Genomic DNA, 12,468 nt, shown 5'->3' on the forward strand with positions numbered 1-12,468 from the left:
GGGTTAGTTTCTCCATCCTTAAAATTAAAGAACTATTTTAGAATATCTTTAAGATCTCTTCCACATCTAAATTGTGTAATTTTAGAAATGACTAGCACAGAAAAGGTATTATCTTAAAATACCTTAAATTTAAGCCAGAGAAAGTTAGGTATATATTGCAAAGGAAAAAATGTGAACTCAGTTATATTCTTCTGAAGGAGCCTCTTTCTCTGTTTTTTGTTTGTTTGTTTGTTTGTTTTTGTTTTTGTTTTTGTTTTAGAAAAGAAACAGGACACTAATTGGTGTGGGGAAAAATGTTTGTCTACTTATATGTTTGGACAGATTGGAGTTGTCCGTTTTAAAAAATTAACACCTAATCTTATCAATCTAATTCTGAAAAGCCTGTGCCAGCCACACCATTAGTCATGGCGCCATTTTCTCTGACTAGTGGACACCCACGGTCCTCACAGACACCCACCTTCACGTGGTCTTTGCACCAGGCTGTCAGTCCAGTGGGAACCCGTTTCCATGCACGTGTGAGCCTGCCGGCCTGAGGACGTAGCTTGTGTAAGCGTCGTTCTCCCCACGGTTACTTCTTAACTCTCCTCGTGATGTCAGATGGCCCTGGCAGGAACCACACCAACCGTGTCAGACTGGGATTCTCATGCCGTTTGTGTGTGCGCTTGGATGTGTTCTAGCAGCTGCCTCTGTGACTCACGGGGGCAGTTAGGGTTTGATCAGTACCAGGGTATTGTTCCCAGTGTCTGACACAGGCCCTGGCACAAGAAGGGCCACGTTACATATGTGTTGCAAGAAAGACGTGATGTTTTAAAGCTCTGCCCACACTCTTGCTCTCTTTTCAATATCACTATTTTCTAGATTTCTGATTTTGAGGGTTGGTGAAGTTCCTTATAAACTCATAATTTATTGCTTTGCTTTTACTCTCACATGGTAGATAATCCTTACTAATGTTCAGGAAATAACTGTTTGGGATGACGACACAGTTGAAGGACAAAGCTATGCAATATGAATAAATGTTAACAAGACGTGGGTTCCAGGCCCAAATCGGACTTATTAATGTTGTCGCTTGTTTCCTGGTTTACTTATTTGTAAAATAGGATTAATAACAATTCCTTGCCTGCCATGCTGTGTGGTTTTATGGAAAAAAAAGAAATATTTCCCCATTTTGTTGTCTTTCTATTATCTATTAAACTGTACATTGAAATATACCCAGGGAGAAATAATCAGCAAAGTGTGGGCAGTTATGTGTTATGAGAGCTCTTGCAGTTGTAAGTAATGTAAATAAAATTTAAGTAGGCTTAAGGAAAAAGGGTCTGCATTGGCGCACACAAACTGAAAAATGTGAGAGATACAGGTACAGTGGGTCCAAAGGCTGAACTGTCCTGAGCGCTAGGGCATCCCCTTCCCCTGCTTTCCTTTGTGTCAGCTTCAGTCTCTGGCGGCCCCTCCCAGGACAGCCGAGATGTCTCCTGCCAGATTGGCCTTCCCAGTTGGACAGCAACAGAAAACTAAACAGGCACAAAACACACCGTTTCAGTTGCTGCTCCCAGTGTCCCGGCCTTCACTGCTGTCCCCTGAACCTGTCATTCTGGGACCTGCTTAGCTGGCCCCACACCAACACCTTTATTTGAGTAGAGAGTGGAAGGAGTCAGAGCCACACCTGGGTGGAGCTGGTGGGGCGAGTCCTAGAGAAACACCAGGTGCTGTTCCGAGGCAGGGACCCAGGAAGGCAAAGAAGACATGTCCACCGGGTATTTCTCTGAGTCCTGGGATTACTGATAACCTACCACCTACCTTCGCTTCTCTGCGTTTTTCAGCAATGTTACAACAGTCCTGTGCTGTGCGCGTAATAACAGACGTACAGATGGGACACCGTCCACAGCAGTGTGCTGGAGGCTCCAGGCAGCTCTGCATGGGAAGGGATTATTAAGACTGACTGGAAATTTCCTCCCGTGGCAGAAACAGGATAAGCAAACACTTCAACCCCAACTCCTTTAATCTCCGGCAGCTTTGAGGGATTGAGAGTGTTTGTGTGTTGTGTTAACGCAACCCGTCGCTGCCTGGACCGGAAGGTTCTGCGTGTGGGCGCCGGGGCCTGAGTTTCTGGCTCCTGTGGGGACTCAGCACGTGGTCACGCACACTGGTGGCTCACGAGAGCACATCTTCATTTGTCACGTTCCAGGTGTGTCCTGCTGTGTCGCCTCTGGCATTGCAGGCTGGCAGGACGTGGCCCCACATGTGGATCTGAGAGCTGACGGGTCTGGAGAGAAAGCAGGCTCAGCGCTGCCTAGTGCCCTCCTCAGGTTCCATGGATGTGTCTTAGTTAGCTCGTCGTACTGCGAGCAGAGGTCTAATTATCTTCAACTGAGAGTTACTGTGATTTTGTCCTTTCCTCGTCGCCTCACCTTTCAGTGTTTCCAAAGGCCACAGCTGAGAAGGGTTCTATGTATGATGAGCTCGCTAGGTCAGGTTACTCAGGAAACAGACGTGGAGATGGGTGTGCATGCCAGCGGCTCCCTTGGAATACCTACAGGGCAGTGAAAAATAACCGTGCCAAGGGAAAGGTGTCCCATGCTGTGGTGACAACAAAGCCTGGGAGCCGATCTTGCAGGGACCCTCCCGGATCCAGGCAAGGCAGCTGGGCCCTTGGACCCAACACAGACGGATCCCTGGATGGGGGGAGCGTCTGGCAGAGGCCAGAGTGGGGGAGCCCTCCTTCCCTGAGAGCCGATCTTGAAGGGTCTCATCTGTGAGCAAGTCTTGGCAACTGGGGACATGATGGCCTCTGTCCTAACTGGGATCACCTGTGTGGCACAACGCAGCTTCCACCGAATACATTGCCTGAATTGATAGCTTGATTTATCAATTGAAAATAAAATAAACTTTGAGCAAAATCAGTAGTTAGGGGCAGAAATCCAACTTAAGGTGTTGTGGGGTATTTGTATTTAGCCAGCAAAATCGGCCAGTTTGATCTTTTTTAGGATGCATTTTGTTAGTTTTCCCACTCTCGTCATTTTTTCCTGAAGATTCATTTTTTCCCCTCTAGTATCATTATCCTTCAGCCTGAAGAAGTTCCTCATATTTTTTATTATAGTCTAGGTGAGCTGACTAATTGTCTTTGTTGTTCCTAGACTTGAAAATGACTTTATTGCTCTTTCATTCCTGAAGGATAGTTTTGCTGGATGTATAATCTGAGTTGGAAGTGTTTATGGTTTGTTTTTCCTGTCACCACAGTGAAGATGATGTTTCACTGACTATCGTTCTTGATGGATTTTGGTGAGAAAGCCAGTCATTAAAATTGTTGTCCTCCTCTGTGAAGTGGTTTTGTTTGTTTGTTTGTGATATCTTTGGATTTTGCAGTTTTACTATTATTTTTCTGTGTATGATTTTCTTAGAATTTATCCTATTTGAAATTAAAGTTCTAGATCCTATAAATGTATGCATCCCACTAAATTTAGGCTATTTTCAAATGCTATTTCTTCAAATGCATCTCTGCCCTAATCTCTTTATCCTCATGGGGCAGCAGTGCAGCTCATTTTAGATCGTTTAAGGTTGTTCCATAGGCCTGTAAGTCTTTCCAATTTTTGTCAGTCATTTGCTTTTTTCTGTTCTTGAGCTTGAGTAATTTCTAGTGAATTATTTTCAAGTTCATTGACGCCTTCCCTGTTTATATATATTCTGTTACCAGCCCATCCAATGAATTTTTATGTGAAATATTGTACTTTTCAGTTTTAAAATTTTCACTTTGTTATTTTTTATAATTTTATTTCTCTACTGGTATGTTCTATCTCTATATTTATTTCAGGTATATTTGTTATAAAAGTTACAACTAATAGTAATAGCTATAATAGCTGTTGTAAAGTCCTTTCTGATAATTCCAAAATCTGGGTTGGGTTATCTTGGGCTTGGCATTTGTTGATTGTCTTTTCCTTAAAAATGGGTCACCTTCCCTGTATCTTTTTATGTCAATTAATTTTGTGTTGTGTGCTGCTCATTAATAACATTATGTTTTATAGATTCTAGTTTCTATTCTAATTCGGGAATGTGGATGGTTTTGCTTTAGGAGGCAGTAAGTTTGGTTATGTTTAGATGGACAACTCTGTCGTGTTATTTATGGGGGGTGGTTTAAATTTCAGTTCAGTTCTTTCAGCTTTTGCTGTGCTGGTTTGGGTATGTTTTGCACATACATTTTTTCCGAGGTAAAGCTGAGCCTCATCTAATCAGAGCATCCTGCTTTAATCTCAGTGAGGTTCACTCACAAGTTGCATCTTTCCTTATCATTGAGCAATACCGATTCAAATTGACATATTGCAACTAAAGATTTTGAATGTCAGTGAACCAAAGCCACCTTAGGAAAACCTTGCCCATTCTAGACCTATCAGAGAGGATGATACAGTGACTTTTTTTTTTTTTTGAAAGCTGATCCAGTAACTCATATCAAATTTACTTTTGAAGAGCTATAAAGAAATTGTGCTTCTGGCAATGACTAACTAGAAGGCTTTAGAACAGCCTTTTTGCTGAGAACAACTAAATAAGCTAGAAATATAAATATAGTTAGAAAAATATGAGTTTTAAAGTAGAAACAATGATACCAATGCATTGAGAACATAAAGAACCAAGAGCTAGAAAATGAAGAATACCAAAGTTCTTTCATTATCTGGAGCCACTTTTCCATTAAAATTAACGTTCAACCAAAGTACTAAATTAAATCCATGGGAAAGGAAAGTCTTTTTTAACAAATAATGCTGGATCAATTCCATATACCACTTCATACACCAAAATTAAACTAATCCATGATAGTTCAAAGGTGTGTATGTAAAATCTTCAACCGTAAATCTTCTGTAAGAAGACATAGGAAAATGTCTCTGCCATGTTGAGTAGGCAAATATTTATTGGACAAAACACAAAAGCTTTAGTCATTATAAAAACTGATAATTTCAACTTTATTTATGTTAAAAAGGAAACTTCTGTTTATCAAATAAATCATTAAGAAAATGAATAAACAAGGCACAGATTGAAACAAAATATTTGTAATGCATATATCTGAAAGGTCTTTTATCTAGAATTGTATAAAGAACTTGTACAAATCAATGTTGTAAAGACAAACAACCCAATAAAAAGGGTAAAACTTTTAAACAGATACTTCCCAAGAGAAGACATAAGAATGACCAACAGGACAAGCATGTAAAAAAACTGGGTAATATCATTAATCGTCTGAGAAATACCAATTAAAGTCACATGATACATCATTTTATACCCACTAGAGTTGGTAAAATTAAGAATGATGATACTAATTGTTGGCAAGGATGTGTAACTATTGTAACTCTCATGCGTGCTGGCAGAATGTCAGATATCCAAATACTTTGAATAAGAGCTTGGTAGTTTCGTATGAAGTTAAACATATGTTCTCTCACACAAAAAACCGTATTAAAATTGCACTGATGGTAACCACTTTGAGCACCTCTTGTAATTGCATAAGTCAAACGTGACTTGTATTCATCTTTTGTTATCAGTATATATTCAGCATTACAATTTTAATACAGTTTTTCCCTTTTTTAAAATGTGTATACATTTTTGGGGGGCACCGTCTGTATTCTAGATTGACCCAAGGTGTTGTACAAAGCTAGACATACTCTAGGTATTGACATAAAACCTATGTCCACAAAAATATTTGTAAAAATGTGCATCTCAGCTCATCAAAATAGCCCCTAATTTAAAACTCAAGTGCTCATTAACTTGAGACTGGGGTACACAATTTATGGTATATAAGTATGGTGGAATTTAATATAAATAAGGTGAAATTAAATATCAATATAAATATAGAGATAAAGTGCTTGACAATGAAAAGGAACCAGCAGGTCCTCGTATTTTGTCTCCATTTCCACGATCAGCACTTCTTTTACGCCCGTTCAGCTGTTTTCTTCACTGACGTTGACCGTCCTCCCAGAATAAAGCCACAGATCTTCACTGAAACTTTTTTCTTGTCTCCCATGCGCCCTCTGCACACACTTCCCACAGCTCGCCGCGGTCGTCACCTCATCATCTGCTGCAGATTCTGTGCACGCACGCTGGCTTCTGTGTTTGCTGCCACAACTTCCCGTCAACTCCCAAATGCTACGTTCCCGCGAGGCCAATACCTTTTAGATCCCTTTCAGCTTCTATGAAATACACTGACCTTTCTGACTGTACGTTAAACAGCTTAACATATACATTATAGATATGCTTAACGTGCGTCAAGGACAGAAACAGGCTCTGCAGAAGTCTCAGTTATGGAGATCATTATCCAGTTCATTTATACATAAGATTCACTCATAAGAAGCCACTCTTGCCTCAGATTGTCGCTGAAATCCAATTTTGTTGTGTGGCGCCATCCAGCAGTTTCAGTGTGATCGTGGCTTTGTGAGAAGTAAGTCCCCTGATTAGGAAGATGGCTTACTTTGGTGTCTATATTTTCCGCCACTCTTCTTTTGAAACTGCAGTTTTTAAACAATGACAACATGATGGGATTCTGAAAAATCAAGTATTTTCCTTTTGTAGGTTGTTTTCATGTACATATTTTGTCTGGGAATGATAATCTCAGACTTAATATGTGCATTTACAGACAAATGCAAATGTAATTGGCAAACAAATGTAAAGTTTGGTTACATAAAATAGAGCAGCCATAATGTAATTAGTATCTGTGTACTGGGCACAGTGTGGACAATTTTTATGTTATTTTATAGTGATTGTAATTTTCACTGCAAATCTCTACAGAACATAAACTCCGTGCTGTATTCCCTTTTGCAGATGAGCAAAGTGAGGTCTTGGGGAGTTAAAATGGGCGGAACAAGACGTGAGTGCTGTTTGCTGCTTGGCTGTTCAGTGCGTTCCTGGTGGACAGGTACCTGCTCAGGGGTTCAGCTGCCCAAAGCCCCACCTGTCCGTCCTGGGAGGGTAAGACCATCAGGAGCTCAGGGGGTGGTTGGGAAGCTGTGATCTGATAAGTGTTGGAGCAATTTGTTACTAAGGCAAAGCCTGTGAAATAAATACCGACATATCGGACACGCTGGCTGATGACAGAGGTTGTATCAGTGGACGAATAGTTTTACTGGAGTGTTTAGCTTTCCTCGCACGTAAAACTGTAGCTCTCACGTTTTGCTAAATCCGTCCTCACCCAAAAGTCACGGTCATGCGTGGAAGCAGCCGCCCCTGGCTACTTCCTGTTTAATGCTGGCCAGCTGTCCCGGGTCCTGGCTGTCACACATCCCACTCCGCGCTTAGGGAGTCCCCTCCCTCTTCTGGGTTCTTCCTCCTCCCTCCTCAAGTGTCAAAAGGTCCCTGTCAAGTATCACATACCCCAAATTCTCAAGTCTGATAAACGTATCATAATGGAGTTTATTATGTTTGGGTCAATTGTTAAAATGCCTTACGTTTGTGAATATCTTCTTGCAAGTGACAGTCACCCATCTCTAAGTGGCGTAAGTAAAAAGTGCATGTGTTAATTCAACAGCTGAAAAGTTCCGGTGGTTCTTAACAACAGTTGGGTAGCGCTTCACTCCGTGTCTCAGTGACGCCACGGGGGCTTGTCCTGCAGGCTCCTGACTGCTCTGACCCCCTTGCCCCCCATCCCCGGGCCCACGCGCAGCCGCGGGCTTCCTGGGCGCCGCTCGCACCCTCCCTGCAAAGGGATCAGCCCTTCCAACCCCCGCCGTCCCTCCGCGGTGACTCCAGTGGTTTGTAGGTCGGTGGCATCTGCCTGCAGGGACAGGGCGCCGCCTGGTGGTGACCCGGTGTCTTTGGCTGGGGCCGAGTGGGGAGCCGATGCGTGCCCAGCACACTCGTGCACTTCCACGCAAGTCCGGAGGCGGTGGTGTGAACGCGGGCGGTGAAGATGAGTGAGCGCCTCTCCGCGTTCTCACAGGCGCTGCCCTGCAGAGTGGGAGCTGCCAGCGCAGGACCCAGCCGGGGCCACGCTGCTCCAAGCTCGCCCTGGGTGCCCTGGGTGCCCTGTCCTCACGGGCACCTTGCCCAGACCCGGGCTTCTCAGGGGCACCGCCGCCTGCTCTCCGTGTCCGCGCTTTCGTTCTGCGTGGGGTGGACGCTTCTGACACATTTTCAGATGCGCGTCTTTACTCTTGAATGTATTGAAAGTATGAGAACGCTAAGGTCCGTGTGGCCCGCGGTGACACCTCACGGCGCACCGTGAAGCAGGCTGCCTGGCTTACCTGGCAGCGGCCCCGCCTGAGGCCTCGGAGGTGAGCCGGCGCCCCGTGTGCCCGCAGCACCTGCGGGAAGCGGTCGGGGTCCCCTGCGCCGCCTGCCCTGGCTGTGGATGAGACAGGAGGTGATGTGTGCACAGCAGTTAGCACGACCCCAGACATAGAGAAACGCTCAGTGATTGATCGCTCTCAGTGCAGTGTCCTCGCTAAGATGGGAAACCACTCAGTCACTTACGAGTTAAGAGCTTTAAGATAATCATTTTGTTATTGCAGTTGTTCTTTAGCTCAAAATTAAAGCTGAGCGTAGGCCAGCTGTTTGGTGCTTTCTCTCCTCACATGTGTCATGATGCTTTGTCCACAGCCTGGGGTTTGGGTGAGTTTCCTCAGGTATTTGGTCACGTAGCAACTGGACTGGAGTGTGTGTCTGAAATGGGTCCCAACCACCAGCAGATCTGTTGTGTGACAAGAGCACAGTTGGCAGTAAATGGGCGACCGTCCTCCTGAAAACAGAAGTACGGTTTCAATCTAACAATAACACTTCCACATTATGGTCGTCCTCGGGGAATCCTAAAAAAGAACATCAAGCCTTCTGTGGCGCAGCCTGCATTCCATGGGTGTGATACGTAGCAGCCCTGCTCACAACAGCCAGATACTGGAGAGGGATAATATGGGGTGTCTGGGGCGCTCAGGGGGTACACCTCGAAACCACGTTTAGAAAGAGCTGTACAACAATCTTTTCTTTCTAAACGTGAAGTGTTTGGTTTGAACCCCGTGATGCGTGTATCTCACTGTGTTCCTAACGGACTGTGGCGCTCAGGCCACCGAGGCCCCTGGGGGCCTGCCCTCCTCAGTCCTGGAACCTCTTCAGCCATTGTGCTCTGATGGGAAGTTTAGCACCGCTTTCCACCGCATTCACAGCCGCAGACGATTAATAGGTTCTGTTCCATGGTCAGCTGCCTTTGGAATGATGGTTCTCAGGCTTTGATATGCCCTCAGGTCACCTAGGAGCCAGAACACAGGGAGGACCTTGACCCTGCACTTCTAACAGCGCCCAGCTCTGGGGTCTGCACGCCACACTCCGAGGAGCGCTGCCCATGGAACTTTCTTTCTGTGACGCTGTACCTGTGCTGAGAGGCAGCTGCCAGCCACGTGTGACTGTGAAGTCCTCGGACGTAGTTAGTGTGAGTTAGCCATGGCGTTTTCAGCTGTCTTACATGTCAGTTTAAATAGCCACATGTGGCCATGTTATCCTCTGGGACAGCACAGCTCCAGGGTCCATGAGCACAATGTCGCTGGCAGCCCTGCCAGTGTCCTTACCCGTCAGAGCACTCCAAGGCAGTCCTGTCCTTTGCGGAAAGCAAAGGCACCGCTCATCTACATGGCTGCACGTGGCCTGGCAGCTGCCACCTGTCTGACCTCTTCTCTGTCGGCCCCCTCCCCACGTGACCTATGACATCACCTCCCTCAGCCTGAAGCACACCCCTTCACCCCTCTTCTGGAGTTAATTTTTATTTGGTTTGGGTTTTAGTTCCGAGACACTCTCCTTGAAATGCGTGGTAGGGCCAGGCGGCCATGTTTCAGACTTGCTGCTCTGTAGCCCTTGACCCTCTGAGACCCCATGATGATTCCTGTGCCTCAGAAGGAGGCCAGGCAGCGAAAGACACTGGGTGTAGCTGACTGTGCTCCCTTCTTTGGGTCCAGTTCACACGGTCACAAACATGGTGTCACAGCCCAGGACATGTGACACTCTCCTTACCAACTGGGAGGTGACAGGTGTTGGGAGGCCTCAGTTTTCTCATCTGTAAGATGGGGAGCATTGTAATAACACCTGTTTCATGGGCGGTGACAAGGAGCAAGACATTTAAAGCTTTGGATGGTGATGACCTGTAGGTTCTGTGTTAGTATCCATCCGTTTGTGTTCCTGAGTGCATGTCTGTGTGAGGTGCTCTTCACAGCGAAGATCTTGACCTTTGCAGAACACGTAGTACAGGGAGGGGGGATAGGACAGCACACAATAAACACAATATGTCAGGAATTTATAATAACAACACGCAACAGTCAGGAAGTAATACAGTGTGCTAGGAGATAACAAATGGACTGTGGAGAAGAAAAAGTTCAATAAAAGAGCTGACTCGGGGCGCACCGCTGGGAAGGAAGAGAGATGTGTGAGATGGATGCATTTAGTTCTCACACAGGCCTCGACCTACTTACCGTTATTCCCAAAGCACCGAGGCTGCAGCAGCTTCCCCAGATCGCATGGCCAGTATGTGAAGCTCGACTCCAGAGGCCGTGGTCACAGCCACCTGCTGAGTCCTGGTGTGTGTCACAGAGACATGCCATTTGGGGAGATGGTGTGATTAGCCGTGTACACTGGGACAGTGGCATTCGAAACCAAGGGACAACGAGTGCAGAGACATTGAGGTGTCACCACCATAGCCTGTCAGAGGAAGAGCAACAAGTCTGTTGTGACCAGAGTCAAGTTCAGGAGCAGGTGCTCGGGTTACACAGAGTGACAAATGCAATTCATGGAGATCGTGGGACCATGCTGAAGTGGCACAGGGGCTTATTGAAAGATTCGTCTAACAAATGATTATCATAGGAAAACATTCACATACAATAAGTGAAAAAACCAAGGCACACAATCACATAAATGGTGTAATTGTAGAAAATCATGTCTGGAGAGCGAGAAACACAACAGCATGCTGACATGCTGTTTGGAACATAGCTGGCTCTCATTTCCTCTTTGTACCTTTTGAAAATTTCTAAATTATATAAAATGAGTATTTATCACATTTGTAGTCAAAGAAATAGAATATTGTTTTGTAAAATACAGGCAGTAGCTAAGCAACGAGAAGTGAAATATTAACATCTGATAATAGAATTATCACACACTTGGAGGCTTCAGGCAGCCTTTGCACACTAGCGACAGCCACCAAGGAACACTCAGCACTGCACCCAGGCAAGCTGATGAGCTACCAGAAAGGACCGCCCTTTACTCGGTTGTGGAGCAGACACTGCACCTGCATTACCAAGGAGCAGAGATTTCTTCAGGCTTGACTTCAGGACAGACACACTTTATTCCTTCTGATCTCAGAGCTTCTTGTGCGTCTTATTTATAAACCTGGGATTAAACTTGCTCATTATACATTTAGTAGAGTTTTAGATAGTCTCTTATGTTTTATGTGAAGTTTGGAAGATTAAAAATTTAGTCTAAAATTGAGAAAATATTTCGTCCTGCAGGAAAAATGTTATAATTCTACTATATCTTTGATATGTTGACTTGATTTTCAGCCTTTTTGGCTTAAGTCTGTCTGGCTCCAGGCTTCTCCTTTGTCAGGAAGATGACTGGGAGCCTGACTTTCCCCTGGTCTAGGAAAAGACTTGGAAGGGACAGTGACATAATTCTCCGGTCACTCTTCCAGTTCATTCTGATTGGTCCCTCTAAATTCATGTGTCCATAACTGAATCAAATCACAGTGACAAGAGAAGTGACAAGATGATTCACTGCAGCCTTCTGTCCTAACTGGTTGGAGTGAGGGCATCTCCTAACTGGTTGGAGTGAGGGCATCTCGGGGAAAAATGCTGGGGGGGGGGGGGTAAACATCAAACATGCATGGTGTAAACATTGTTAGCAAAGCCTTTTGTACACATAATCATTCTTTTTTTTATTATTAAAGTTTATTGGGGTGACAATGGTTAGTAATGTTACATAGTTTTCTAGTGCACAATTCTGTAATCCATCATCTATATATTGTGTGTTCACCTCCCAGAATCACTTCTCCTTCCATCATCATAGATTTGATCCCTTTTACCCTCAACTACTATCCCCCTCCCCGCTTACCCTCTGGTAACCACTAAACTATTGTCTGTGTCTATGAGTTTTTGTTGTTTGTTTGTCTTCTTCCTTTGTTGCCTTAAGTTTTATATCCCACGTATCAGTGGAATCATATGGTTCTTGACTTTTTCTGTCTGACTTATTTCACTTAGCATAATAATCTCAAGCTCCATCCATGTTGTCACAAATGGTCCTATATCATCTCTTCTTACCGCCGAATAGTATTCCATTGTGTATATATACCACAACTTCTGTATCCACTCATCTGTCAAAGGACACTTTGGTTGTTTCCATGTGTTGGCCACCGTAAATAAAGCTGCAGTGAACATTGGATCACATATATTGATGGATAAATGTTTTCAGATTTTTCGGGTAGATACCCAAGACAGGGATTGCTGGGTCATATGTAACTCTAGTCTTAATTTTTGGAAGAAC

General features: G+C 44.5%; 1 long non-coding RNA gene across 3 annotated transcripts in view; it reads left to right on the top strand.

The window, feature by feature from the left end:
* The window catches only part of LOC141567141 (uncharacterized), a 176,459-nt gene that overhangs the window by 86,741 nt on the left and 77,250 nt on the right, over positions 1 to 12,468 (top strand). The window lies entirely within an intron of this gene.

The sequence above is a fragment of the Rhinolophus sinicus genome, linkage group LG10, assembly GCF_036562045.2.
Source record: "Rhinolophus sinicus isolate RSC01 linkage group LG10, ASM3656204v1, whole genome shotgun sequence".
Taxonomy (NCBI): domain Eukaryota; kingdom Metazoa; phylum Chordata; class Mammalia; order Chiroptera; family Rhinolophidae; genus Rhinolophus; species Rhinolophus sinicus.